Source organism: Lithobates pipiens, unplaced genomic scaffold (genome assembly GCF_037356315.1).
Source record: "Lithobates pipiens isolate NorthernLeopardFrog02 unplaced genomic scaffold, aLitPip1_a1.2 Scaffold_23, whole genome shotgun sequence".
Taxonomy (NCBI): domain Eukaryota; kingdom Metazoa; phylum Chordata; class Amphibia; order Anura; family Ranidae; genus Lithobates; species Lithobates pipiens.
This window is the reverse complement of record NW_027507785.1, coordinates 270,590,878-270,606,319: the sequence shown is the minus strand read 5'-3', so window position 1 is coordinate 270,606,319 and position 15,442 is coordinate 270,590,878. Positions and strand designations below refer to the sequence as shown.

At 48.7% G+C, this 15,442-nt stretch overlaps 1 protein-coding gene across 1 annotated transcript in view; it reads left to right on the top strand.

Annotated features, from left to right (window-relative positions):
• Positions 1 to 13,638: 13,638 nt before the first annotated feature.
• The window catches only part of BRINP2 (BMP/retinoic acid inducible neural specific 2), a 485,004-nt gene continuing 483,200 nt past the window's right edge, over positions 13,639 to 15,442 (top strand). Inside the window, exon 1 of the mRNA XM_077453187.1 lies at positions 13,639 to 14,383. The gene's annotated coding sequence lies outside the window, so the exon portion shown is untranslated. The remainder of the gene's footprint in view (positions 14,384 to 15,442) is intronic.

The window sequence follows — 15,442 nt, the reverse complement described above, 5'->3', positions numbered from 1 at the left end:
AAATGGAAGGTCTAGACAGTTCATGAGATTGTCACCATATTTGCGAGAAAAACATATATGCAGTCCTCTTGCACCCAGCGCGTTTCGGAGTACGCGTTGGGTACGCGTGGGGTAAATGGTCATCGATGATGGGGAGGGTTAGGACTCTGTCTTAAGTTGCTGTCACCCCTTCTAAAATAGATATAGAAAATAAATATTGTTCTTCTGCTTTGGTTGAGCACATCGACTATACCCAGGAGGATCTTTCCACTTTTGGCCCTAGTAAATCCTCTTGGCCATTTCCCCTCTGTGGGTTGTGGAGGGAGTGATGAGCCGGTTCCTTGCGTGATTTGAAAACATCATATCGCCCTTAAGAGACTCCTTTGATGCCTATGTGTTTTGAAGTAGAGAATCAACAGACACATCTCCTACTGTTATATGCATCTCTCCTGTTTTTAAACACAATATCATAGAATGTTGAATTATTTTTGTCACCTGAAAAACTATATACCCTTGAAGAAGGAGGAAAATGTGTACTCCGAAACGCGTTGGAAGCAAGAGGACTGCATATATGTTTTTCTCGCAAATATGGTGACAATATCATGAACTGTCTAGACATTCCATTTTCATGTGCAGTTTTAGCTATTATGTTTAATTATGAATACATCATTTTTTTTTTTTGTACTATAATACTCTCAATACTTTTTCAGTCTTATTTGAGTGCCATTAAAGTTCACCATAGGGGATTTCTCTTTTGCTTCTAATACTGGATGTGGCAACATATTGGCACAATATTACCATTCTGTTTTTCTTCTTACTACTAGGAGGTAAGTTATGAATCTGCCCATGGGATATCTATGCAATGATCAGGGGATTTACGATGAACTGTGCTACTACTAGAAGGTAAATCATATGAATCATCCTATATGATAACCATGCATTGATCAAGGGGGTATACTGTGAGCTGTTCTACTACTAGGAGGTGAGTTTAATTAACCATCCCATATGATAACTGTGCAATGATCAAGGAGTTTACTGTGAGCTGTGCTACAGTCCTATGAATCTTCCAATATGGTAACCGTACAATGATTGGGGGATATACTGTGAGCTGTGCTACTACTAGGGGGTAATTCATATGAATCATCCCATATAATCACCATGCAATGCTCGGGGGTATACTGTGAGCTGTGCTACTACCAGGAGGTGAGTTTAATGAATGATCCAATATGTGCAATAATCTGGGGGTATACTGTGAGCTGTGTTACTACTAGAAGGTAAGTCATATGAGGCATCCTATGTGTTAACTGTGCAATGATGGGGGGGGGGGGGTATACCTACTACCTGGAGGTGAGTTTACTGAACCACCCCATATGATAACTGTGCAATGATCAAGGTGTATACTGTGAGCTGTGCTACTACTAGGAGGTAAGTCCCATGAATCATCCTATGATAATTGTATAATGATCAGGGGGATATACTGTGAGCTGTGCTACTACTAGGAGGTAAGTCATATCAATCATCCCATATAATAACCATGCAATACTTGGGGGGTATACTGTGAGCTGTGCTGCTACTAGGAGGTAAGTCATATGACTCATTCTGTGAATATAAATATTGACAGGGAGAAGGGGGAGTAAGGAAGAAAAATAAAAAAAGGAATAAAAGAACCTTCACATAAAAAGACCTCAAAAAAAATGTGGGTTCAATTGGACTTTTTAGGCATAAAGAAAGTTGTGAACACAACCAGTATATTCAAAAACTAGGACGCGGCATCTTTTCTATCAGTGTATCCACAGACACCACCCTGTGATAGATACACACTTGTTCAATTTTAAAAAAATCATATGACTCATCCTATATTATAAATGTGCAATGATGGGGGGGTGGGGGGGTGAATAATGTGAGCTGTGCTACAACTAGAAGGTAAGTCATATGAGGCATCCTATATGTTATGTGCAATGATCATTGGGGGGGGGGGATATGCCTACTACCAGGAGGTGAGTTTACTAAACCTTCCTATATGATAACTCATATGAATAATCTTATATGATAACCGTACAATGATCGGGAGGGATATACTGTGAGCTGTGCTACTACTAGGAGGTAAGTCATATGAATCATCCCTATGGGATCTGTGCAATGATCAAGGGGTATACTGTGAGCTGTGCAACTAATAGAAGGTGTGTCATATGACTCATCCGATATGATAACCATGCAATGATCGGGGGATATATGGTGATCTGTGTTGCTGGGAGGTAAGTGCCCAAAGGATAATCATGCAATAATCAGAAGCTATACTGTGAGCTGTGCTACTAGGGAATAAGTCATATGAATCATCCCATACCATTATTTTTTTAACAAATGGGGGTTTTCACATATATGTGCAAATTAATGCAACTTAAAGAGGAAGTAAACCCTAATGAGTTTACTTCCTCTTTCATTCCCTGCAAAGGCAAAGCATAATGGACTACTATGCATCGCATAGTAGCCCATTATGTGTCACTTACCTGACACAGGAGCCAGCGAAGTCGCCGCTGTCCCCTGTAGTCCGCCGCATCCATCTTGTTGGTGGGGTCTCGCAGTTCCGCCGCTGTCATTCGGCGAAGCCGCGATGACGTCACTCCCGCGCATGCGCACGGGAGTCGACACGCGCGGCAGCTCCATTCTTGGAAATGCCGCGCTCAGTGCGCCTGCGCGCCGCTGTCTAAGGCGCATGTGCCGTAGACAGCTGTGCCCGTTTTCGGGCAAATATCTCCTAAACCATATAGGTTTAGGAGATATTGCTTGGACCTACAGGTAAGCCTTAATCTAGGCTTACCTGTAGGTCAAAGTGGTTTGTAAGGGTTTACAACCACTTTAAACCTTAACATAAGGTAGTGCATATGATAACCATCTCATGATCAGGGTGTATATGATGGTCTTTGCTACTAGGAGGTAGGTCACAAACTTCACATCACCATACAATAGTCAGCAGTGGCGTAACTAGAACCTTCAGGGCCCCGATGCAAGAAACCATGAAGGGCCCCCCTGAACCCCAGCCAGGGCCCTTCCCTCCGAGTCCGGTGGTGGAACTCCAGGGCGTGGTCACAGGTATGACCTTTGTGAGTCCTGTAGTTCCACCACTGGTATCAGTAGTTTTTTTTAATTTTTATTATTTTTAGGTGCCCCATTGGGGGACTGTCCCTAGGCAGGATGGGGTCCCCGTCCCCAGAAGAGATGAGGTCCTTTTCTCCAGGGCAGATGAAGTTACTGCCCCCAGGGGAGAAGGGGTCCCTGTCCCCAGGGAAGGTGGGGGTCCCTGTCCCCAGGGAAGGTGGGGGTCCCTGTCCCCAGGGGGAGATGGAGGGGGTATGTAATGGTGTGTGGGGGATGGGGTCCTCTCACTCACCATGACCAAGCTGTAGGCCGCGCACTCATCCATGTTGGCCTGGGCTCCATCCAGTGTTCTGGACGGGCGATCAGCATATCTCCCAGAAAGACCTTTCATCATCTGTGTATGACGGGGGAGGAGGGGGGCTGGCAGACAAGCATGCAGTGTCCTCCGGGAGCCGGCTCTCATAGGGCTGCACTGCATCTGTGTGCTTAAAGTTTGTTTACCCGGGAGAAGTATGCAGTGCCGAGTGGGCCGGACTCGGGGGGGGGGGGGGGGGGGGGTGGGACTCTGGCTGGGGAGAACAGACATCGGACTGAGCGGCAATGCATGGAGCAGGAGAGGGGTACTCTGAGGAGCCGGCCGAGGACACAGGTCATGCGAGATGCACAACTAAAGAGCAGCCAGTGCGATAGTCGAGCATGGAGCTCTGCTAGTCACCCTCTACCTCCAGCCACCCGTGTGCATGGTGCACTGGTACCCCTAGCTGCCTATGCTGCTGCCATCCATATGTAGAGGGGGCTGCATGGGCCCCCTGCACCACAGGGCCCGGTTGCGGTCGCAACTGCTGCACCCCCTATAGTTATGCCCCTGATAGTCAGCAGTTATACTGTGAGCTGTACTACAAGGAGGTACAGCAAATGAATCAGCCCATTACAACCATGTAACAATCAATTGGTGATGATGATCTATGCTGCTGGAAATAGGAATTAGTTCATATGATAACCATACAATGATCAGGGGGTATATAGAGATGGGGGGGTGTATAGTGATTTAGGAAGTAGATGACATAACCATGCAGATGCAGTGATCGGGGGGGGGGGGGGGGGGTATATAGTGATCTATGGTGCTAGGACGTAGATGACATAACCATGCAGATGCAGTGATCGGGGGGTATATAGAGATGGGGGGGGGTATATAGTGATCTATGGTGCTAGGAAGTAGATGACATAACCATGCAGTGATGGGGGGGGGGGGGGGGGGGTATATGTTGATCTGCGCTACCAGGGGGTAAATTAAACGAATCATGCCATATGGTATATGGTGACCCCTCATGCTATGGGTTAGGTCACATACAGGACAGTGATCAGATCAGGGTATATGGTGATCTTTGCTACTAGGAGGGTACAGAAAATGTGTTTCCAGGGAGTAAATCACATGAATCATCCCATATGATAACCATGCAATGATGGGGGCTATTGTATATATAGATCCAAGATGCTAGGACATAGATAACATAAGCATGCAATGATCAGGGGGAGTATGGTGATCAGCCCGTATGATAACAGGGCAAAATGGGGGGAAGGGGGGTATTATATAGAGATGGGGGAGGGGTATATAGAGAGGGAGGGGGTATATAGTGATCTATGGTGCTAAGAAGTAGATAACATAACCATGCAATGATTGGGGGGGGGTATATAGAGAGGGAGGGGGGTATATATAGAGAGAGGGGAGTATATATAGATAGGGGGGTATATAGAGAGGGAGGGGGTATATATATATATATATCTGTATATATATATATATATATATATATATAGAGAGAGAGAGGGGTGTATAGAGGGGGGGGTTATATAGTGATCTATGGTACTAGGAAGTAGATAACGTAACGATGCAATGGTGGGGGGGGGGGTTATATAGAGAGGAGGGGGATATATATATATATATATATATAGAGAGAGGGGGTATCTAGAGAGAAGGGGGTATATATAGAGAGAGGGGGGTATATAGAGAGGGAGAGGGTATATATAGAGAGAGGGGGGTATATAGAGAGGGAGGGGGTATATATATATAGAGAGAGGGTGTATAGAGAGGGAGGGATGCTGGGGGGATGGTGATCTATGGTGCTGGGGGGTTGGGGTAAATGGTGATCTATGATGCTGGGAGGGAGGGGGGTAAATGGTGATCTATGATGCTGGGAGGTTTGGGTAAATGGTGATAAACAGTGCTGGGGGGGGGGTAAATGGTGATCTATGATGCTGGGGGGGGGGGGGGGGTAAATGGTGAGCTATGATGCTGAGGGGTAAATGGTGATCTATGATTCTGGGGGTTGGGGTAAATAGTAATCTACGATGCTGGGGGGTTTGGATAAATGATGATCTATGATGCTGGGGGGGTGGGGGGGTGATCTATGGTGCTGGGGGGGGGGGGGGGGGGTTGGGGTAAATGGTGATCTATGATGCTAGGGGGTGGGGTAAATGGTAATATATAGTGCTGGGGGTTGAGGTAAATGGTGATCTATGATGCTGGGGGTGGGGTAAATGGTGATATATAGTGCTGGGGGGGTAAATGGTGATCTATGATGCTGGGGGTGTTGGGGTAAATGGTGATCTATGATGCTGGGGGGAGTTGGGGTAAATGGTGATCTATGATGCTGGGGGGTTGGAGTAAATGGTGATCTATGATGCTTGGGGGAAGGGGTGTTGGGGTAAATTGTGATCTATGATGCTGGAGCGGTTGGGTAAATGTTGATCTATGATGCTGGGGTGTTGGGGTAAATGGTGATCTATTATGGGGGGAGGGGTTGGGGTAAATGGTGATCTACGATGCTGGGGGGTTGGAGTAAATGGTGATCTATGATGCTGGGGGAAGGGGGTTGGGGTAAATGGTGATCTATGATGGCGGGAGGGGTTGGGGCAAATGGTGATCTATGATGGATGGGTTGGGGTAAACAGTGATTTATGATGGGGGTGGGGGTAAATGGTGATCTATGATGGGGGGGGGTAAATGGTGATCTATGATGGGGGTAAATGGTGATCTATGATGGGGGTAAATGTTGATCTATGATGGAGGGGTTGGTGTAAATGTTGATCTATGATGGGGGTTGGGGTAAATGGTGATCTATGATGGGGGTGTTGGGGTAAATGGTGATCTATGATGGGGGTGTTGGGGTAAATGGTGATCTATGATGGGGGTTGGGGTAAATGGCGATATATGATGGGCGGTGTTGGGGTAAATGGGGATCTATGATGGGGGTGTTGGGGTAAATGGTGATCTATGATAGGGGGTTGGGGTAAATGGTGATCTATGATGGGGGTGTTGGGGTAAATGGTGATCTATGATGGGGGGTTCGGGTAAATGGTATCTGTGATGGGAGTTGGGGTAAATTGTGATCTATGGTGGGGGTTGGGGTAAATGGTGATCTATGATGGGGGTGTTGGGGTAAATGGTGATCTATGATGGGGAGGGTTGGGGTAAATGGTGATCTATGATGGGGAGGGTTGGGGTAAATGGTGATATATGATGGGGGTTGGGGTAAATGGTGATCGATAGTGGGGGGGGGGTGTTTGGGTAAATGGTGATATATGATGGGGGTTGGGGTAAATGGTGATCGATAGTGGGGGGGGGGTGTTGGGGTAAATGGTGATCTATGATGGGGGTTGGGGTAAATGGTGATCTATGATGGGGGGTGTTGGGGTAAATGGTGATCTATGATGTGGGGGTTGGGATAAATGGTGATCTATGATGGGGGGTGTTGGGGTAAATGGTGATCTATGAGGGGGGTTGGGGTAAATGGTGATCTATAGTGGGGGGTGTTGGGGTAAATGGTGATCTATGATAGGGGGTTGGGGTAAATGGTGATCTATGATGGGGGGTGTTGGGGTAAATGGTGATCTATGATGTGGGGGTTGGGGTAAATGGTGATCTATGAGGGGGGTTGGGGTAAATGGTGATCTATAGTGGGGGGTGTTGGGGTAAATGGTGATCTATGATAAGGGGTTGGGGTAAATGGTGATCTATAGTGGGGGGTGTTGGGGTAAATGGTGATCTATGATAGGGGGTTGGGGTAAATGGTGATCTATGATGGGAGGTGTTGGGGTAAATGGTGATCTATGATGTGGGGGTTGGGGTAAATGGTGGTCTATGAGGGGGGTTGGGGTAAATGGTGATCTATAGTGGGGGGTGTTGGGGTAAATGGTGATCTATGATAGGGGGTTGGGGTAAATGGTGATCTATGATGGGGGTGTTGGGGTAAATGGTGATCTATGATGTGGGGGTTGGGGTAAATGGTGATCTATGATGGGGGTGTTGGGGTAAATGGTGATCTATGATGGGGGGTTGGGGTAAATGGTGATCTATGGTGGGGGGGGGGGGGGTAAATGGTGATCTATGGTGGGGGGGCTGGGTAAATGATGATCTATGATGGGGGTGTTGGGGTAAATGGTGATCTATGATGGGGTGTCGGAGTAAATGGTGATCTATAGTGGGGGGGGGGTGTTGGGGTAAATGGTGATCTATGATGAGGGGGTGTTGGGGTAAATGGTGATCTATGATGTGGGGTTTGGGGTAAATGGTGATCTATGATGGGGGTTGGGGTAAATGGTGATGTATGATGGGGGGGGTTGGGGTAAATGGTGATCTATGGTGGGGGTTGGGGTAAATGGTGATCTATGATGGGGGTGTGGGGTTGGGGTATATGGTGATCTATGATGGGGGGTTTGGGTAAATGGTGATCTATGGGGGAGTAAATGGTGATCTATGATGGGGGTTGGGGTAAATGGTGATCTATGATGGCGGGGGTTGGGGTAAATGGTGATCTATGATGGGGGGGTTGGGGTAAATGGTGATCTATGGTGGGGGGGGGGAAATGGTGATCTATGGTGGGGGGGGGGGGGGGGTTGGGTAAATGGTGATCTATGATGGGGGTGTTGGGGTAAATGGTGATCTATGATGGGGGTTGGGGTAAATGGTGATCTATAGTGGGGGGTGTTGGGGTAAATTGTGATCTATGATGGTGGGTTGGGGTAAATGGTGATCTATGATGGGGGGTGTTGGGGTAAATGGTGATCTATGATGTGGGGGTTGGGGTAGATGGTGATCTATGATGGGGGTGTTGGGGTAAATGGTGATCTATGATGGGGGTGTTGGGGTAAATGGTTATCTATGAGGTGGGGGTTGCAGTAAATGGTGATCTATGATGGGGGGTGTTGTGGTAAATGGTGATCTATGATGGGGGGGTGTTGGGGTAAATGGTGATCTATGATGTGGGGGTTGGGGTAAATGGTGATCTATGATGTGGGGGTTGGGGCAAATGGTGATGTATGATGGGGGGTTGGGGTAAATGGTGATCTATGGGGGGTAAATGGCGATCTATGATGGGGGTGTTGGGATAAATGGTGATCTATGATGAGGGTTTTTTTTGGGTAAATTGTGATCTATGATGTGGGGGTTTGGGTCAATGGTCATCTATGATGGGGGGGTTGGGGTAAATGGTGATGTATGATAAGGGGGTTGGGGTAAATGGTGATCTATGATGGGGGTTGGGGTAAATGGGGATGTATGATGGGGGGTTGGGGTAAATGGTGATCTATGATGGGGGGGGGGGGGGGGGGGTTGGGGTAAATGATGATGCATGATGGGGGTTGGGGTAAATGGTGATCTATGGGGGGGTAAATGGTGATCTATGATGGGGTTGGGGTAAATGGTGATCTATGATGGCGGGGGTTGGGGTAAATGGTGATCTATGAGGAGGGGGTGTTGGGGTAAATGGTGATCTTTGATGTGAGGGTTGGGGTAAATGGTGATCTATGATGGGGGATTTGGGGTAAATGGTGATGTATGATGGGGGGTTGGGGTAAATGGTGATCTATGATGGGGGGTTGGGGTAAATGGTGATGTATGATGGGGGGTTGGGGTAAATGGTGATCTATGATGGGGGGTTGGAGTAAATGGTGATGTATGATGGGGGGTTGGGGTAAATGGTAATCTATGATGGGGGGGGGGGGTTGGGGTAAATGGTGATCTATGATGGGGGTTGGGGTAAATGGTGATGTATGATGGGGGGTTGGGGTAAATGGTGATCTATGATGGGGGTCGGGGTAAATGGTGATGTATGATGGGGAGTTGGGGTAAATGGTAATCTATGATGGGGGGTTGGGGTAAATGGTGATCTATGATGGGGGGGTTGTTGGGGTAAATGGTGATCTATGATGGGGGTTGGGGTAAATGGTGATCTATGATGGGGGTTGTTGGGGTAAATGGTGATCTATAATGGGGGTTGGGGTAAATGGTGATCTATGATGGGGGTTGGGGTAAATGGTAATCTATGATGGGGGGTTGGGGTAAATGGTGATCTATGGGGGGGGTAAATGGTAATCTATGATGGGGGGGGGGGGGTAAATGGTAATCTATGATGGGGGGTTGTTGGGGTAAATGGTGATCTATGATGGGGGTTGGGGTAAATGGTGATCTATGATGGGGGGGTCAGGGTAAATGGTGATGTATGATGGGGGTTGGGGTAAATGGTGATGCATGATGGGGTTGGGGTAAATGGTGATGTATGATGGGGGTTGGGGTAAATGGTGATGTATGATGGGGGGTTGGGGTAAATGGTGATCTATGGGGGGGGGGGGGGGGTAAATGGTAATCTGTGATGGGGGTTGGGGTAAATGGTGATCTATGATGGCGGGGGTTGGGGAAAATGGTGATCTGTGATGAGGGGGAGTTGGGGTAAATGGTGATCTATGATGTGGGGGTTGGGGTAAATGGTGATCTATGATGGGGGATTTGGGGTAAATGGTGATGTATGCTGGCGGGGGTTGGGGTAAATGGTGATCTATGATGGAGGGGTTGGGGTAAATGGTGATGTATGATGGGGGTTGGGGTAAATGGTGATCTATGATGGGGGTTGGGGTAAATGGTGATGTATGATGGGGGGGTTGGGGTAAATGGTGATCTATGATGGGGGTGTTGGGGTAAATGGTGATCTATGATGTGAGGGTTGGGGTAAATGGTGATCTATGATGGGGGTTGGGGTAAATGGTGATGTATGATGGGGGGGGGGTTGGGGTAAATGGTGATCTATGATGGGGGGGTTGGGGTAAATGGTGATGTATGATGGGGGGGTTGGGGTAAATGGTGATGTATGATGGGGGGGGGTGGGGTAAATGGTGATGTATGATGGGGGTTGGAGTAAATGGTGATGTATGATGAGGGGGTTGGGGTAAATGGTGATGTATGATAAGGGGTTTGGGGTAAATGGTGATCTATGATGGGGGTTGGGGTAAATGGTGATGTATGATGGGGGGGGGGGGGGTTGGGGTAAATGGTGATCTATGATGGGGGGTGTTGGGGTAAATGGTGATCTATAATGTGGGGGTTGGGGTAAATGGTGATCTATGATGGGGGGTTGGGGTAAATGGTGATGTATGATGGGGGGGTTTGGGGTAAATGGTGATCTATGATGGGGGGGTTGGGGTAAATGGTGATGTATGATGGGGGGGTTGGGGTAAATGGTGATGTATGATGGGGGGTTGGGGTAAATGGTGATGTATGATGAGGGGGTTGGGGTAAATGGTGATGTATGATGGGGGGGTTTGGGGTAAATGGTGATCTATGATGGGGGGTTGGGGTAAATGGTGATGTATGATGGGGGGGTTTGGGGTAAATGGTGATCTATAATGGGGGTTGGGGTAAATGGTGATCTATGATGGGGGGTTGGGGTAAATGGTGATCTATGATGAGGGATTTGGGGTAAATGGTGATGTATGATGGGGGGGGGGGGTAAATGGTGATCTATGATGGGGGGTTGGGGTAAATGGTGATGTATGATGGGGGGGGGGGGTAAATGGTGATCTATGATGGGGGGGTTGGGGTAAATGGTGATGTATGATGGGGGGGTTGGGGTAAATGGTGATGTATGATGGGGGGGTAAATGGTGATCTATGATGGGGGGGTTGGGGTAAATGGTGATGTATGATGGGGGGGGGGGTAAATGGTGATCTATGATGGGGGGGTTGGGGTAAATGGTGATGTATGATGGAGGGGTTGGGGTAAATGGTGATGTATGATGTGAGGGTTGGGGTAAATGGTGATGTATGATGGGGGGGGGTTGGGGTAAATGGTGATGTATGATGGGGGGGTTGGGGTAAATGGTGATGTATGATGGGGGGGTTGGGGTAAATGGTGATGTATGATGGGGGGGGGTTGGGGTAAATGGTGATCTATGATGGGGGGGGGTTGGGGTAAATGGTGATGTATGATGGGGGGTTGGGGTAAATGGTGATCTATGATGGGGGTTGGGGTAAATGGTGATCTATGATGGGGGTTGGGGTAAATGGTGATGTATGATGGGGGGGTTGGGGTAAATGGTGATCTATGATGGGGGTGTTGGGGTAAATGGTGATCTATGATGTGAGAGTTGGGGTAAATGGTGATCTATGATGGGGGTTGGGGTAAATGGTGATGTATGATGGGGGGGTTGGGGTAAATGGTGATCTATGATGGGGGGGTTGGGGTAAATGGTGATGTATGATGGGGGGTTGGGGTAAATGGTGATGTATGATGGGGGGGGGTTGGGGTAAATGGTGATGTATGATGGGGGTTGGAGTAAATGGTGATGTATGATGAGGGGGTTGGGGTAAATGGTGATGTATGATGGGGGGTTTGGGGTAAATGGTGATCTATGATGGGGGTTGGGGTAAATGGTGATGTATGATGGGGGGGGGGTTGGGGTAAATGGTGATCTATGATGGGGGGTGTTGGGGTAAATGGTGATCTATAATGTGGGGGTTGGGGTAAATGGTGATCTATGATGGGGGGTTGGGGTAAATGGTGATGTATGATGGGGGGGTTTGGGGTAAATGGTGATCTATGATGGGGGGGTTGGGGTAAATGGTGATGTATGATGGGGGGGTTGGGGTAAATGGTGATGTATGATGGGGGGTTGGGGTAAATGGTGATGTATGATGAGGGGGTTGGGGTAAATGGTGATGTATGATGGGGGGGTTTGGGGTAAATGGTGATCTATGATGGGGGGTTGGGGTAAATGGTGATGTATGATGGGGGGGTTTGGGGTAAATGGTGATCTATAATGGGGGTTGGGGTAAATGGTGATCTATGATGGGGGGTTGGGGTAAATGGTGATCTATGATGAGGGATTTGGGGTAAATGGTGATGTATGATGGGGGGGGGGGGTAAATGGTGATCTATGATGGGGGGTTTGGGGTAAATGGTGATGTATGATGGGGGGGGGGGGTAAATGGTGATCTATGATGGGGGGTTGGGGTAAATGGTGATGTATGATGGGGGGGGGGGGGGTAAATGGTGATCTATGATGGGGGGGTTGGGGTAAATGGTGATGTATGATGGGGGGGTTGGGGTAAATGGTGATGTATGATGGGGGGGTAAATGGTGATCTATGATGGGGGGGTTGGGGTAAATGGTGATGTATGATGGGGGGGGGGGTAAATGGTGATCTATGATGGGGGGGTTGGGGTAAATGGTGATGTATGATGGAGGGGTTGGGGTAAATGGTGATGTATGATGTGAGGGTTGGGGTAAATGGTGATGTATGATGGGGGGGGGTTGGGGTAAATGGTGATGTATGATGGGGGGGTTGGGGTAAATGGTGATGTATGATGGGGGGGTTGGGGTAAATGGTGATGTATGATGGGGGGGGTTGGGGTAAATGGTGATCTATGATGTGAGGGTTGGGGTAAATGGTGATCTATGATGGGGGATTTGGGGTAAATGGTGATGTATGATGGGGGGTTGGGGTAAATGGTGATCTATGATGGGGGTTGGGGTAAATGGTGATCTATGATGGGGGTTGGGGTAAATGGTGATGTATGATGGGGGGTTGGGGTAAATGGTGATCTATGATGGGGGTTGGGGTAAATGGTGATCTATGATGGGGGGGTTGGGGTAAATGGTGATCTATGATGGGGGTTGGGGTAAATGGTGATGTATGATGGGGGGGTTGGGGTAAATGGTGATGTATGATGGGGTGGAGGGGGGGGGGGTAAATGGTGATGTATGATGGGGTGGGGTGGGGGGGGTCACACGCCATGATCAGAAGGTATATACAGTAGAGTTCACCATCACACGTCCCCGGCAGTCCGGGCAGGTAGGTGGACGGTGTCGGGGTGTCTCAGGGTCCGATCACTCGGATGTCCTCGGGAAGTCCGGTGTGGCCCCCGGGAGCCCCGGTGATCAGTATGGGGGGGTCTCTGATAAATAATCAGAGATCCATAGAAAGTGCCCCCCCCCCCCGTGACATGTGTGGCTGTGACATGCTCCGCCCCCTCCCGGGTGTGTGATGACGGACACACCGGCTCTCACCCTCGGAAATCGGAGACTTAATAGAATTGTAATTCTCTCCCGCCCGGTCCCCCCCCCCCGTGCGGGAGAGGAGGGGGGTAAGTAAGCGCAGACAGGCAGCGACACGGTTAAAGCCCGGAGCCCGAAGCCTTCCAATCAAGCGGCGCCCCAGGGAAGGCTGTGGCCAATCGCCGCGCGGCGGAGGCGTGCCCCTCGCTTCCATTGGCTGCGGCGTGACAGGCATGCCATGGATGGAGAGAGAGTTTTCACACTGACTTGGTGCTGATGCTGGACTGGTGCTGGCTGGCAGTGAATGGTGCAGGTAACACACACTCCTAGAGAGGGAACTCCGAGGGATCTTGTAGACGAGGAGGACGGAGGATGGCAGGGAGAAGAAGAACAAGGAGCAGCACAGCTACCTAGAGCCCAGCAGCCACCTTCTACTCATCACCACTGACACTTCATCGTCTTCATGGCCACACAATGGCACACACACAGACCTTGATCCATTGTAAAAAAAAAAGAAAAAGGATCAGGATGCTCATAGTGACCTTATAGAGAGAGAAGGCTCCATACATTGCACACCATGATTGACATCTAGGACATGCACACCTGATTGGTGATCTCCTTGCTGGGGGTGCGGCGGTGGCAGCGGTGGTGGTGGCGATAGAGGGGGGGTAAAGCGTGCCCATGACCCCTCTGTCCCTAGGTGACTCCTTCCACCTGGATCTCCACCTTGGACCCAACCATCCTTTTCCTACAGGCTGTTGGATTTTTTTTGTCATTGACATTGGGCAAAGGGAACCAATCTGACCCATCTAGTCCCTGAACTTTCAGTCTGGAATCTGGGAAAACTAACAAGGATCACCAATCCTACCATTGGATCTTTCTTCTTTTATTTTTTTATTTTACTTTTTTTTTTTTCATTTTTGGTCAAGGCAGCGGCGGACAATTGATTGGCGGTGTGGGGCCCCCTTTCATATTGCCCTTTGGGTAAGTTGTCTTAAATAACTTGCATACTTTAAATCTTGCATTGGTGACATAACCCAAATAAAACAGTTACATGATCTCTGGGGGTCTGGGGAGAAGATGGGCTTCACGTCAAAAAAAAAAAAAGCTTTAATGGCTGGAGGTAAAAGTGGAGACTTTCCAGTTGTAGCACACACCATTGACTGTATGAAGGCTCCATAGGATGACACAGGCATGTAAATATTCATTATGTTTGTGCGCCACTGCATGGTATTATTTATAGAATACTGAAGTCATCATTGGGAAGGTATAGAATAGCATAGGATATACTGCTGGCTGGCACCCTGTTTGAACCCGCCGTTGTTGTACGTTTTGTTTTCCCCCTCTTAATGGATAGGGAGCCACCGAGAAGCCTGAAAGGGTTAAACTTCTTTCCCTGCAATAATGCTGTAGGGCACCAGTCCATTGACCTGTTCCTTGCTAAAGAGACCCACAAGGCATTGCTCCATTAATCACTTTATCGCTGGGTTTTATGTTCTCAGTGCACTGCAGAAAATCTAATAACCCTCTAGAATAGAGGTTGTGTTACCCCATAACTGCTAGAGGGGCCGGTGCTGCTTGGATTCCTCTTCAACTGTATTTTTAGATTCATCTCCGGAGTCTTGGCTAGCAGGCCAATCCGTGTTCCTCCTTCTTGAATTTTTAGACCTAGGCAGGGCTGAGGAAATGCACTTCTCCGTTTTGGCCAGAATGACTTGTAGAACCCACGTCTGCTGAAACAGAACCTCTTTGTCAGTGCAACTGTCAATCACCATCCTGGTATACAAAGAGGTAGGAGGCTATCAGAAACACTACGGTTAACCCTTCGAAGAGGTTCTGCAGCATTTGTGGTAAGGACGGAGCCACCGGCGCTCAGCTCCGGAATCAGTTCCACATGTCCCTCATGGTTTTTTGGGGATTTTGGCAGTTCTCAAACTCTATAGCTAGGCAGCGTAAACTCTTAGCAGAAGTCATCGAGTGATAATGACTCCTACTAATGTAGGTGTTAAGCTCCATCATCCCAGGTGAGGTTTTCTCTTAGAC